Source organism: Podarcis vaucheri, assembly GCF_965113315.1.
Source record: "Podarcis vaucheri genome assembly, chromosome: 1".
Classification (NCBI taxonomy): domain Eukaryota; kingdom Metazoa; phylum Chordata; class Lepidosauria; order Squamata; family Lacertidae; genus Podarcis; species Podarcis vaucheri.
In genome coordinates this window covers 30,399,545-30,413,809 of record NC_138759.1, presented here as the reverse complement: position 1 = coordinate 30,413,809, position 14,265 = coordinate 30,399,545, and the positions used below count along the sequence as shown (strand labels likewise).

Sequence of the window (14,265 nt, the reverse complement as noted above, 5' to 3'; positions counted from 1 at the left end):
GTGTCTGCAGATGGCAAAACCACAACAAGCTCATTATTCTGTGGATGGGGGGAAAAGATATATAAATAAATACTTAGCAGAACCCCACTGATAGTGGAGTTCCATTTACAGTATCCCAGATTCATTAATCTAAACAGCAGTTCCAGTTAGTAAACCTCAGTGCACAGTAAAATTTCCTAAATAAATACTTGGAGAAATTTTGCAAAGTGCATTGCATGTACAGGTGACCAGTTCAGTCAGAGACCATTTGGAGACTGGTGCAGTCAGTTTTGAAAAACAACAACTTTAGGTTATAACTGTGCATGGTAGTGATCTGTTGAAGGTGACATAAAAGCCACTACAGGAGCTACAGTGGTGCCCCACAAGACGAATGCCTCGCAAGACGGAAAACTCGCTAGACGAAAGAGTTTTCCGTTTTGGAGGTGCTTCGCAAAACGAATCTCCTATGAGCTTGCTTCGCAAGACGACATTGTCTTGCGAGTTCCTGCTGGTTTCCCCCCCTTTCCCCCCTTTTTCTAAGCCGCTAAGCCGCTTATCAGCTGATCCGATCAGCAGATAAGCCGCTAAAAGCCTCCAAAAGCCTCTAATAGCCCTTCAATGGGCTTGCTTCGCAAGACGAAAAAAACCGCTAGACGAAGAGAATCACAGAACGGATTCTTTTCGTCTTGCGAGGCACCACTGTATAGTGGAAGATAGTGCAAGTTTGGTGCTCATTTCCGAGTTTTTTGCTTCCAGAAATAATTTGTCTGCAAATAAAATGGAAATAAGTTATGAATGTTTACTGTATTCCACTATCTCCCAATATAGTTCTGGAACTGGATATAATGGAACTGGATAGAATGTGGAAATTAACAGTTAGGGAAATTGGATTTGAACATATGTGTATGATGGTGTGTGTTTGCAAACGCAGGTTTATCTTCACTTGACCATGTTTTATATTTACGCATACATTCCCATGCATATGTAACATATGTGTTTGTGATGTCTGGTTTGGCCCCCTATATCCCCGTCAGAATTGGACTATCCCCAAAGATCACCTCATTCAACCCCAGTGCCTTCCATAGTATGATTTTAATTTGGGTAGGCCTGTCACATAAACTGTAACCACAGCAGGCATTGGGGTCTTGTATCTCCTGCCAGTTCAGTTCGCAGAAGAGGGGTTTCCAGTTTGCACGGTTTTAAGGAGATGCACTTCCCAAGCCGCACATCTGGCCAAGAGACAGTATTTGGGTTTTGCAGGTGGAGCTGAATGGAAATTCTGTTAAGCGCTTGTGTCGAACTCCTCTGGTGGCAGCAGAACCGTGGAGGCAGCATTGCTGCCAGCTTCACAAAGGGACCTCTCAAAAGCCTCTTGCCTCCCACAGGGGCTGTTTCTAAACGCAGCCTGAATAGGGGCCTGATTGCACCTCTTTCCTTGATTACAGAGCAAGATTTCCTGGGGATGCTGCCTCCTGAATGACAGAGAAGCTTGCCACTCTGTAATTATCACACTTTTAACTGCAGAGTGAACAGATTTCTCAGAACCCTCCCCCCCTTTTAAAAAATACAGGTTACTGTAGGGCTTACCTTCCACCTGAGCCTTTGGCTTGGCCGTGGCTTCCTGTTCCAGATGGGTTTGGATGGCAGCTGCTTGCTTCTCTCTTGCAGGAATGCAGTGCCCTGTTGCCACCTCCCCTCAGTTTCACGACACTAATAACCACTTTGGCATTTTTCCAGGAGCCTGATGGCTGCTCTTAATTTGCATACATTTTGTAATCAAAAAACAAATGAACATGACCATAATATTTGCCTCCACTTGCATCTTCCTTGATGAGTGAATATAAATTGCTTGTTGTTAAGAATTCACAACTGGTAAACAGCCACTGCATTTGTCTGCTTCTTGCCCTGTTGTTAGAGGTTGAGGGCAGACCAATGTCTTCCCCTTCTGGTTGTGATTTGAACAGCTTGGACTTAATTCTCCTGTGGAAAATGGCACTTAAGAATGTCCCTAGTAACCCAGGACTGTACAGTAAATGGAAGCAGGGTGACATAGGCCCTTCAGAGCAATATAAATTATTTTGATCCATGGTGCTGTTTTTTGTGTGCATCACTTAGGGACGATTCAAACAACCACTTCCTTGTTGTTGTTGTTTTAAATGAGATGGTGACATTATTGTCTAAATGGTCCCAGCTCCCAGTTTAGCAGATGGCTGCAAATGAGAAATGGGGAGCTGAGCAAATAAGAAATGGGGAGCTCTGACTGCATCAGCCCAATAATTTTCCACCTGGGGTGGCAAAACATCATCACGGATGTTGGGTGGAGGAAGGCCATAGAACACTTGTATGAACCAGCTCCAATTAAACCCCTTTTATACTTCCATTCATTCTTCCTAGAGCAAATTTATTTTGCACATTTTGAGGCTGTTTTCCAATCATGTCTTAATTTGATGGTGATCCAGATGGTCACCAGAGAAACAAGACAAACTAATTAATGGCTGCAAAGTGCTTCCAGGCTGCACAGTGCAGCATAAGCACAGTTTGTTGTCATTAATAATAATAGTAAATATCAGAGAGGAAGGAGATCTGCAGCCTTTCAGTCTGGTCCTGAAAGTTGTTCTAATTTACGGCTGATAATTTATGAGGATATAGCACCCTCTCTTAAAACAAAATAGCATGCATTTTGTCTTAGGTGCATAGTGTGCGGCAATGGAAGGAGATGAGGGGGAAACCCTACATTGAGAAGGGAGAGACTACATGGCCAGTAGAACCAGCATGTTCCTTAGAAGTTACTTTGCTGGGTCTTACATGTGAGATAGATTTGGAGGATGTTTTACCATCCTAGTCTATTCAGAGCATATTCTATCTTGAACTCTGGACAGGTTTCTCTGTTATATGAGCAATGTTAGGCACTATCATCCATCATACTAGTAAATGATTGTGGACTTCAGATGAACTGTTCCATGGCATGCTTGCTCTGTGGGCAAGAGATCGCCTTTCTTATGTCACTGGTGAAGATGACTCAAAGGGTTGGTATGTATCTCATCCTTGTGATTCTTTGTGTTGGGAAACTCACCCTAGGCTGAGAAACCGGAGGTGTGATGCAGAGAAGGAAATGCATTCTCCAGATTCATGGCATTCATCTTGCTTCCCACTTATGCTGTGGATCTCAGTGTCTTGGCTGGCAGAAAATGCAGTTTCTAAACTCATGGGAAGGTAGTTTAAAAAATGATATTTCATCAGGGATTCTGGTGAGCAGTGGGAACCTCACAATTTATAGCACTGTAAGTATCTCATAGAAGAGACTGAGGATGAACAATCCCTAAAGCATTCAAGAGAAGACCTACACTTCACCTCTGTTCCAACAGCACATTGTCCAGGGAAAAGGTGACTATGCGCCCTGTGATATTACTGATGATCTTTCTTCTGAGTCAGTCCACCGTCTCCCTTTCCGCTCTTGCCTTTTGGTGTTGGCCATCCCTTTGGTCATGACTGATAACCCTGCTGGAGGAAACCAGTAGGGTTTTTAGAGTTCTGCTGCTGTCCGGTGACAGCAACATGGGCTAGAGTGGAATTGCACTGTCCTCCCACAATCCTTCATTGCAGACACATCCACTCCATTCTTAGAAGTGCTTCATGTTTGGGAACTGCCTGAGGCATCAGATTGGGCTATGAATGGGAAGGGAAATATGCTGAGATGGAGGGAGTAGAGGTTTTAATATTGTTTTTAAGGAATAGCAAATGGAGATGTTCTGTGGAGCATTTGAACTGGCTCCGCTTACCATGTGATTTGATTGTTTAAAAGATCCTAATACAACCTGTTGTGTTTCCTGCTTTATTTTTTTATGTGCATCTTGCTGTAGGCACTTGGAGTATAAACACAGAAGAGCAGTGTATAAATAAATTATTATCAACAGCCCCAGTGAAGACCTGTTTAAGACAACTGTAAACCAGCACAATAAAAGCACTTTGTGCAGTAACTTTTCAAAAAAAAGTCCTCATGAGAATTGATTAGCATTTGCTACAGTAGAACCATGTCAACGACCTTTGTTCTTTGGTTGTGGCTGATAGGAGTTGGAGTCCATTAATATCTTGATGATGCTCAATTGACTACACCTGTTGTAGTTCAACTTACATGATCTTGAGGATGGGAAGGTCAGATGGGCCGCCTCTATCAAAGGAGCTGTTGGAGCCATTGCCATTGGCATGGCAGGAAAGTTTTGCCTGGGGTGTGTATGTGATCAGAATTGCGGTCCTACTTACAGAAACTGAGTAGTTGTGTTTGACTCCTGTAGTGCCTGTACTCAATTTCTCAAGAAACGCATGCTTATGTTTCTTTGCTTCTTCTTTTGAAATATTGATCATAGTTTTCAGGTTATTGTTCAGTGCTTTCAACACTTAAAATTCCCTCAGTTACTTTTTGGCAATTGCACAAGTTCCTATATTCCGCCTCCCCTCTACTTTCTTCTTGGCAACATAATTTCAAACATTTCCTTAGTCTATTTTAGTCCATTATTCTACTTTGTACTGTTATTTATGCCTATTGAATCAGATGAGACATCTTCCCCCTCCTAAACCAGGTTTGTTCTCCTTCATTTTGAGGATTATGTGAGCACCTTTCTTTGCTCTTTTGATTTCAGTCAGTTTTGAAATACAAATCTTACTTTAAGCTAGATTTATTCCCTTTCTGTCCCTGCCCCCTTTGTTAATACTTGTGTTTGTGAAATTCTGTCCGTCTCCCTAAAACTGAATGGATCTGGACTTGAAAACACACAGTCTAAAGCAACCCTCTCCAACTTGATGCCCTCCGGACTTTTTGGGCTCCCAACTCATAACAGCCTCAGCCAGAATAGTCAATAGTCAGGAGTGATGGGAGTTGTAATCCAAAATATCTGGAAGGCACCAGGCTAATGGGGGAGGCTGGGCTAAAGGCTATGAAGATGAAGAAATTCAAAGAGGGTTAAGGTGGGGAGTTGGCACACTGATTGCATTTCTTGGCTATCTATGCCAATTTCTCTGCTCTCCTGCCCTCCTTATCCATTTACTGAGAGAGGCTATGCTTCCTTCCAGGCTAAATTAAAAATTCAGGAACCGAGGGTTTGATGAATGATCAGGTCAACACAGGCAGCTTTTGTTTTGCTTCACTTATTCAAACCAACAAATAGCACAAGCCAGGCCTAGCTTAGTCACTTCATTCCATTTTTTTAAAAAAAGGAAAAACTGATCAATAAACCTAAACAAAAAAGATTATATTGATATATGGCTGTCTTCTCAAATCTCACAAAGTGAGCAAGATGCAGTTGGTACACAGATGCAGATGGTACATGCTCTCATCAACCTCTAGTGCCCTCTAGAGATTTTGAACTACAAATCACATTCTTCCCAGGCAGCACAACTTAAGCCCAAAACATTTTTTGGGTGGGGAAGATGTAGTGATGGCCACCAACGTTAAAAGAGGCTTTAAAAGAGGGTTCGACAAATTCGCTGAGGATATCAATGGCTGCTAGCTATGGTGGCGGTGTCCTGCCTCCAGTATCAGAGGAGATACACAGCTGAATTACACGCAAGTTAAGAAAATGCTGTTGCACTCATGTGCTGCCATAGCATCTGGTTAGCCACTGTGAGAACAAGATTCTGGGCTAGATGGGTCTTTGATTTCGCTCAGCAGGGCTTTTATATTCTAATTTGAAAAGCACCAGGTAGGTGAAGGCACCCCACTTGTCCCACACCCCTCCAGGATGACAAAGAAGCATTTGTGAGCACTCTTTGAGTTTGGTCCATCACCCAGCTACAAATATACCTAATAGTTACCTCGTTCAGTCCACATTTTACCAGCTTTTCCACAAGATTATCATAGGGGTCTGGTTTTCTAAACCACAGAGCCTAGGGCTTGCTGATCAGAAGGTTGGCAGTTCAAATCCCTGCGACGGGGTGAGCTCCCATTGCTTTGTCCCAGCTCCTGCCAACCTAGCAGTTTGAAAGCATGTCAAAGTGCAAATAGATAAATAGGTACCGCTCCAGCGGGAAGGTAAATGGTGCTTCCATGCGCTGCTCTGGTTCGCCAGAAGTGGCTTAGTCATGCTGGCCATATGACCTGGAAGCTGTACGCCGGCTCCCTCAGCCAATAGAGCAAGATGAGCGCCGCAACCCTAGAGTCGTCCGCAACTGGACCTAATGGTCAGGGGTCCCTTTACCTTTAAGCAATTATAGGGCAGTTATGATCATGAAAAATTCACCTTTGGTTGGGGAAATGTCTTGAGTGAGCAGACTTTGGGGGGCTATTCCATATGAGCACTCACCCCAACTTGTTCAATGACATTTTCAGAGGGTCTTATTCTTAAATGGATCTTGTTCTTAAAACCAGCTGTCATTTGTATTAAGCAGAGGCTGTCACTGTCTGTCATGTCACAAATTAAAAGGACAATTTCCCATAAAGTAAAATACTCCCCCCCCCGCAATGCACTCATTTGCCCCACACTGCCTTCAGGGTTGCCTAGAAAAGAACCTTGGTGTCCAGAGAAGTTTCTTAAAGCTAAGCCTTGGTGATCCTTGGTTCAAATTCAAAGCAGCTTGCAATGGAAGTGAAGTATGATGATTTGCATGTACCTACACCTGAAAAGTGTTATTTTCTGCTGTTCGAGAATGGCTTGATTTTTTTTCCAAAGTAGCAATTCTTTCCGCATCTTGGTAATCTTGGACTTTGGGCAAATAAATGGATGGGCGATATGGACTGTATATAACAAGCCTTTGAGAGGTCTCTCCCTGTCATTGCACCCAAGATTGCACCCTCATTTTCTGTAATAGCTTAGTAACCAGACCCTGCTGAGGAGAGATGTGTACCTGAGATTTCTGCTTGCCACCATTGTTAAATCTAGTCACATGTATAATGGAGGCTTGTAGGAAATGAAGTCGTTACTCTAAATGGCCCATGGGAACATAGAGTGACCGGCCAGGAGCTATATGGTTATTGTGAGGTCACAGTCACACACACTGTTTTCTTTAAACAGTCATATTAAAGTGCCTGTTCTTTGTTTGAATGCCAGTCAGCTCAAAACCTGTTGAGAAAACTAAACTCATTGCACAGGGGGAAAGCATTTGCTTGCCTCCCCCTATTTTAGATGTGGTTGAAGTAATGTTGACCTGAAGCTTTCAGCCCTGATTTGTTTTTGTTTTGCATTTTTGGAATGCCAGGCTTGAAGATTTGTGTGTGTGTGAGAGAGATCTTCAAGGGTTGGGTTTCTTTCTTTCTTTCTTTTTGCAAAGGGAGGGGGGTGCTTACTGTAATAAATACAAGGCAGCAGAGGTTAGCATTAGTCTTCCTTTTAATAGTTACAGACACTGTTCTGAACCGATAATGGCCCAATAGCAATATTGTTTCTAGGCAAATTCTTGGTTTTTAAAAAGGAAATATGGCAGCTCGCAGTGACCAGATTTTTGTAATAGTTAAAAGGAAGACTGATGCAACCTTTGTGGGAAATTGCAGCCAAATATAACTAGCAAGCTTAGGGCTAGTTAATGCACGAATGGGTTAAAACCACAGAATTTTATTGCTAGACTCAGTTAGGTCATGCCCCTTCATCTTTGGTGAATGAGGAAGTGAAGTTTCTTTGTTCACTCTCTTTCATCATGTCCTGATGACCAGGAAACATGTCTGGGCTTGGTACTGCTTCAGCTCCAGGCCACATGCACAGAAATACGTTTCTGTGTTTTTTAGCCCAATAATTTTGTACCTGTGTTCTTCTTGCTGCTGCATGAAATAACACATGAATCTGACCTTTGATAGTTGTAAGTAAAGCATTTAAATTTACTAACGGTGTGGTCTATACATTGTGAGAGGGGTAGAAATGGGGAAGCGCTGTTAGCAGACTAAACAGGATATTAAAAAGGGTCTAGAAGCCTGTATTCCTAAGGCTTCACTGTCGCTGAACTTTTAAGCCCTGCTGGAGCTCTCTTACTGGAGAGTGTGTTTAGCTCTGTGCTTTGAATCTAGGGATCCAGCCAAGTCCATGTAATTACCCTATATGTGTGATCTACATATATTTTCTTCCCCCAACAAACTTCTGGTACGCCATATCTAGTATGGCAAGGTCCTCTTTAAACAAATGAAGTAAGAAATGTATCCAACTTCCCCATGTATCCAGCTTCCCCAAAGTTGCAGACAGTGCCTCCCTGGCATTTGCAGGAAATGACCATGAAAAATGTGCTATTGCTCAACTTTAATATGAAGTAATGGCTACATGTAGAGTCCTTTGTGCATATATGATCTTTGCTCCCCATTTTTTAGAACTAAGGATCGAACATAAGAATATAAGATAATAATACATGCATGCATATACATTATATAGAATCAGAGATGGAAGGGACACTAAGGATTATCTAGTCCAACACCCTGCAATGCAGCAATATGCAGCTATCTCATACGGGGATCAAACCTGCAACCTCAGCATTATCAGCACCACACTCTAACCAGCTGAGCTATCCAGGTGTTGCATTATATAGAATGCATGGTGACAGGAGTGGGAAGTTTATGATCCTGAAACCGCACTATATTTTGAGTTAACTCAGCATTGCAAATGTGTAGCTATGTCTCCAGAATCTGCTGCTTAAAATGGTTGAGAACTATTCTTTTGGTCTCTAGGGCTAGATTAATGGCAGGTGTCACATGGACCTGTAACTTGCTTCTGTTGTGCTAATACTGGTCAACAAACTTGTTATCTTGCTCTCCAAGTTTTTAACAGCTTGGCTGAGGCCATATCATGAGAAGTCCATATATATCACTGTGCACTTGATTATATGTTTATAATCTTCTTCCTATTAAACAGTTTGGGGGTAAAATACTCCTGGGTTTACCTGGGAATTCACGGGTAATGAGCCCCTTCTTAAAATCCTGCCAGGTTGCTACAATTGTTAAAGGGCCTTTTAAATTTAACAGTAGTTGTTGTATCAGAGTTTGTGAGAGATCCAGCTTCCTGTCCTTCTCCTTTTACACTTTTGGAAGAGTGGAATATGTTGTTTCAGGTGAATTTCTCCCTGTCACACAGGTGGGCATAGGATTATTCCCTAGTCTTTGCTGGTGGCAGCCCTGATCTTCAGGCTTGTTAATTCTGATGTGCTTTGAAATATATAAAAAAAAATTAACAACATGCACCAGCAGAAAACAAAGCAGACAAATGGAAATTGATTTAAGATATAATTAAAATCAAATGACATTTTGTGTTCCATCGTGGAGAGGATGGTATACTAAATATTACCTCCCTGTGTGAATATTTAACTAGCTGCTGACTTGTGTTGCTCCCCCTCAACAATAGTTTTGACATTGGCGAGAGTTGATGAATAATTTTGAGCCATTTGTGACATGTAGGAGTGAAAGGAAGGAAATGTGCTCCCTCCCCACTATTATATTTATTTTGCTATTCCATATTTTCTCTGTACTTTGCCACCCCAGAGAGAACTGGCTGTTCTGCTGAAGGACTTGGATGAAGAGAATGAAAACTGGGAACAAATAAAGAAGATGGTTAAATTGACAACTTAAGATGTAAATTATGGTTCTTGTCACAGGGAAACATTTCCCCTCAATCTGCTCAGCTGTGCCCACCCCCATTTCAGGAGAGAGCTGGGAAAAACCCCTTGCTTCAGTAATTCTGACAAATTCATATTTGCTCCAAAAATAGCAAATTGAAATATTTCCATGAAGTCAGATGTTTTACTGTGCATTCCCTCAGGATGGGATGGAGCTGCCTAGTCTCTCATTTTATTCCAGGAGTTGGTGTTAACAATGGCCTGCTTCCCATCTCGCCCACTTCCCTTCATTTCTGAAGCTGAATGCCTCCCCTCTGCTTTTCTGTACATTTCCTAGTAAGAGATGCCTGCTAGCTGTTGAACTAATGTTAGGCAGTGTGATGGGAATGAAATAAATCCAAACAGGAATTTAATGATTATGGGCATGAAGTTTTCTGTAGAGCTCTGCCCAAATATTGTCCATTTGTGCTGGTTTCTACCTGAAAATAGAATTTTGGTGGTGTAGAAATTTCTCCAGGGGAGGGGAAAATGTTTTGCAATGTTTTACCTTTTTAAAAAGCTTGTTTGGCATCATTGTTTTCTCTTGCTGATGCTATTGCTTCTTCCATCCCTGGAGCAAGTCACGTAGGTAATCTCATACAGTCAGGGGTTCCATGGTGAAGAGGTTGACATCATAATGTTATGCAGCCAGTCAGATTTAGCTGCATGATGACATCACTGAGGGCCAGAGAGGGCAGTTGAGCATATAGTGAAATATGGGCAGTGTGGATGACTAAGAGCAGCTGGGGGAAAAGGAGCTAAGAATAGGAAGTGTTTGTCAGGGCCAGGGAAAACATTGGCAAAAGAATACGTAGTTTTGGTTCAAGTCTAGTTTAAGTTCACTCCATATTAAGGATGTATAAGAAGCTTCTTGTAATTTTCCCCCAAAGTGCTGTAGTATGCTCTCCCATAATAGAAAATGCTTTACATTTCTTTGTTCATCTGGTCTGTGAGACAGACATTTTTGGACTTCACCTCCCACCATCCCAGACAAAATTGGCCATGGTGGCTGGAGCTGATGGAAGTTGGAGTCCAACAACATCTGGAGGACACAATGTTGACCACTTCTGGTTTATACCTATAGTGGGAAGTACTGATCTTACCAAGGCCAGCTGTTGAAGCCATGCCAGAACTGTGACTGGAACAGTTTCCTAGGTCTAAGTCCATCCTTTTGCGATCTGGACTGTATTGACAATGATGTGAACTGAACTGTTTCTCTTAAGAAGCATATTTAAAAATAATCCCCCTCTTTGCCCCCAGAGTTATATGGATTAAAAATATATAGGTTTCCAGCAGAAGCATTACTGCCACCACAGGGGTGATTGCTCTTGTTCTCGAATCCTGCTTGCAGGTTTCCCACAGGCAACTGGTTGGCCCCAGAGACCAGGATGATGGATTGGATGGGCCATTGATCTGATCTAACAGGTTCTTTCTTTCCATGATTAGCGCAGCTAGATTTTCATTCGGGTTTCCCATATAGGACTGGAGATGCCCCAGCTAACCCCATGAACTTCTGATTCTTCAGTGCTGGGGCCAAATTAAATGGAGTTCTATGAGGGTGAATTTGTGCATGTTTAAACAATAGGAGCTCTTGGCACACTGCCAATTATGAAGAAGAAAGAGCTAGTGGCTGTTGAACACTTTCCTCTTCATAGGAGCTAACTCCTAGCAGCCAAGGTCCATTCAACCCTCCCAATAAAATATTTGAGGGCCCCACCCCAAGTTCATGGACATTGCCATTCAAATGGTGCGTGCGTGTGTCTTGTGATCAATTATGCAGAGTGGGGCTTACTTCCCCAACAGTATTTTATTCAAGTTGGCAGCCCTGTTCCTGTTCCATTGTTTTCCAGCTCAAAATTGTGCTCTCTGGGTTGTTTTTCTCCCCACAAGGGAAAAAGATACAGGGCCCCCATATATTTTCTTCTGCAGTATGGAAGCAGCTTGTGCGTGGCATGGCAGCCCTGTACCATTTTTACAGGAAAGAAGCAATCAGTGCTTGCTTGCTTTTCCTCCAATCTTGATTTGGGCCTCCAAGGCTGCTTTTCAGTTTTAAAAAAACATGACTAGGAAGTAAGAGCCACTGAGCACAAGTGTCGCACCAAGTTGTGCCCTCCCTTTATAGCTCTTAAGAATGAGCAAAAATGCAAATTCTAATCCATCAGCAGAAAGTTCTTGCCAGTGGACAGAATTGCAGAAATCATACGTAGCATTGTTTCAAATGCCCTAATTAGCATCCTGCAGTTTTGACTGATAGAATTGCATTTGTCTAGAAAGGATGATCATACTGTAGAAAAAGAGAAAGAGTGTGTGTCATATTTATGTATGACCATTAACATTCCCATAGTTTTTAAACTGAGTGGACAGATCTTGTATCAGCATCTGGAGTTGTCCCCCCCCCCATTACTGTGTTTTGCTGCCTCCAGTGCTGGCCGTTGGATCACAGCATAACTTCCAGATCCCTCTCTGCCGCTGAGGTAAAAAGTGTCCTTCCATTGTGATGTTCCTCATTACGTCTTGACCCTGACCCCTAATGCCGAAAAATGGGAGGCTGATCTAAGGAAGAGGAGGAGGGTAATGACAGGATGACGTGACGAGAAGGCAAAGCTGTCAGAACAATCCCAGCTGGCCGCGGAAAAAGCCTTCTGGTTGTGACTGGCAAGGCCGGCTTTCGCGTGCCAGCCATGGGAGGTGAAAATATCTCTCTCTGAGGCAGGGGGTTAGAAGGGGGGGAGGGGCTTAGAAAACAAAACATAACATACAAAGAAAGCATACATTTTCCCAGTTCCCTGGATCTGATTTACCAGTTCCTTAAAGGAGTGAAAGCATGCCATTCAGATGGCTTACTGCATTCAGGGCTGGCCCAAGACATTTTGCTGCCTGAGGCTTCTTCCATCATACCTGAGGGTGGTTTAGAAGCACATATAGCTCTGTCTCTATGGCATATACTATACCTCTCTGTCTTCCAGCAGAGGGAAACAACTGCAGGGCTCAGAAGGGCTGCTCCCCACAGCTTCCAGAATCTGCTTAAGGCAGCAGTCTTGCTTTGCCCAATGCCAGTTTTCATGTAACAGGGCTGCAGGAGATCAGATGGCCCTCAAAGAACCATTACAAGAATGTAAAATGGCCTTGATAGGTGAGTTCAACAGTATTCTGATCTAAGCAGTGGCCACCTAGATGCTGCTGGGTGATGAAATGGCTGCCAATAATGATGGCATGGCAACAACAATGCCCACAGTTATGCAAAGGATGTACAAAATCCTGCTTGATCTTCCTCATCTAGTGAAATCCTTGATTGGACCAAGGGAAGCAGGATTCTGCCTCTGCCCAATCATTGTAACACACACACACACACACACGTGTTGCCTGTGTTGCTGTTGATTTGTGCCTTTGAGTCAATGGAACAACATCCAGTTTTAACCAGGCTGGTGTGTGTGTGTGTGTGTGTGTGTGTGTGTGTGTGTGTGTGTTTGGAGCCCTTTTTAGGATCCCTCAGGAGCTCTGAGGGGGCATATGACTGGCTCTGTTCACTCCTATTTTCATTGATTGGCTTACCCCAAATTCCCAGATGAGGAAGTGAGTGTTGCCAACTGAACAGTCTATCTTTTGCTATAGCTTAGTTACACTTAAGGAGTCTTAATCCATTTTTTGCTTGACTCGGGGGGCACACGACTGCAGAGCATACGGACCTCTGTTTTAATAATTCACAGCCTGCCTCTAAGCACTCCATCAGCACAATTTAGTGGAGCTTTCACCAGCAAAGTGCTGTGAAGATTTGAGCATGTATTCCATGCATAGAAAAGTATTCTAGCCCCCATGTTTCATGTAATGGGGTCCCATGTTGGGTCCCCATGTGGCAGATTATATAAATTGAGGCTCTTGCTGTCACTGCTGAACATTTATGGCCATCTTTACATTATACTCCCTGTATGGAGAGAGTAGTGTCTTACCAGTGACCCTCTGTATGTTGTTGGCTTTCTCCAACCACCAAAACCAGTATAGGGATGGGGACTGATGGATGTCACCTCACTCAACAAGTCATTCCCCAGGGAAACTGCTACAATAGAAATAGCCCTAGCTGACACCAACTTTTCCCCCTGAGGTTGAGGGTTTTGGAGCAGGACCTCATATAAAGATCAGAGCATGTGCAGAGGAACTGTCTTAGTATACTGAACAAACTAGATTAAGTTTGATAGGACCTGTTTGGTTTGGGCAGATCCACCTTGACAATGGAAGATCAGGGAATAAGGTTTGTTCCACACATTACTAGAAATGGTCAATGAGCTGCTGTTGGCAGAAAGTAAGTAATCACAGTGTTTACCTTCCTCACATGATTCATGGTGAGGGAGCAGCTACATCCTCTAGCAGCACTGCCATAAATTGGACCTACGGGTCACATTGTCACGGTCTGGGACATAGGTGGCAGCAGTCCAGACCTGAAACACTGGGACCAAGGTGTGGATGGTAACAATGGTGGCAGCTAAATGGAGGATGGAAACTCAATGAGGCTGGAACACAGGAACAGGAGAAGGAACTGGAGCAAGGACAGGAGAACCAAAGCAGGAAAAGGGACTGGCAGCAACGGGGCATAAACCATGTTGCTGTGGCAAAGAACCAGGGGGAAAGGCTGGCCTTATATGCCCCTCTTGGGTTTGCCTCCAGGTGCTGCACATCTGATCTGGCCATACCTGCCAGGCCGCACCCAACTCCCCCAAGACAAACACAGCAAGGGCC

General features: G+C 43.3%; 1 protein-coding gene and 1 long non-coding RNA gene across 28 annotated transcripts in view; one reads left to right on the top strand and one right to left on the bottom strand.

Moving 5' to 3' along the window:
- Nucleotides 1-14,265, top strand: part of NRXN3 (neurexin 3) — a 1,220,542-nt gene that overhangs the window by 73,849 nt on the left and 1,132,428 nt on the right. The gene's annotated exons all lie outside the window — the stretch shown is intronic.
- LOC309538786 lies at nucleotides 9,324-12,607 on the bottom strand. The gene is made up of 3 exons (XR_014222335.1): nucleotides 12,486-12,607; nucleotides 10,043-10,212; nucleotides 9,324-9,468 (listed from the first exon to the last, which is right to left on the bottom strand). It is a non-coding gene; the product is annotated as an uncharacterized lncRNA (long non-coding RNA).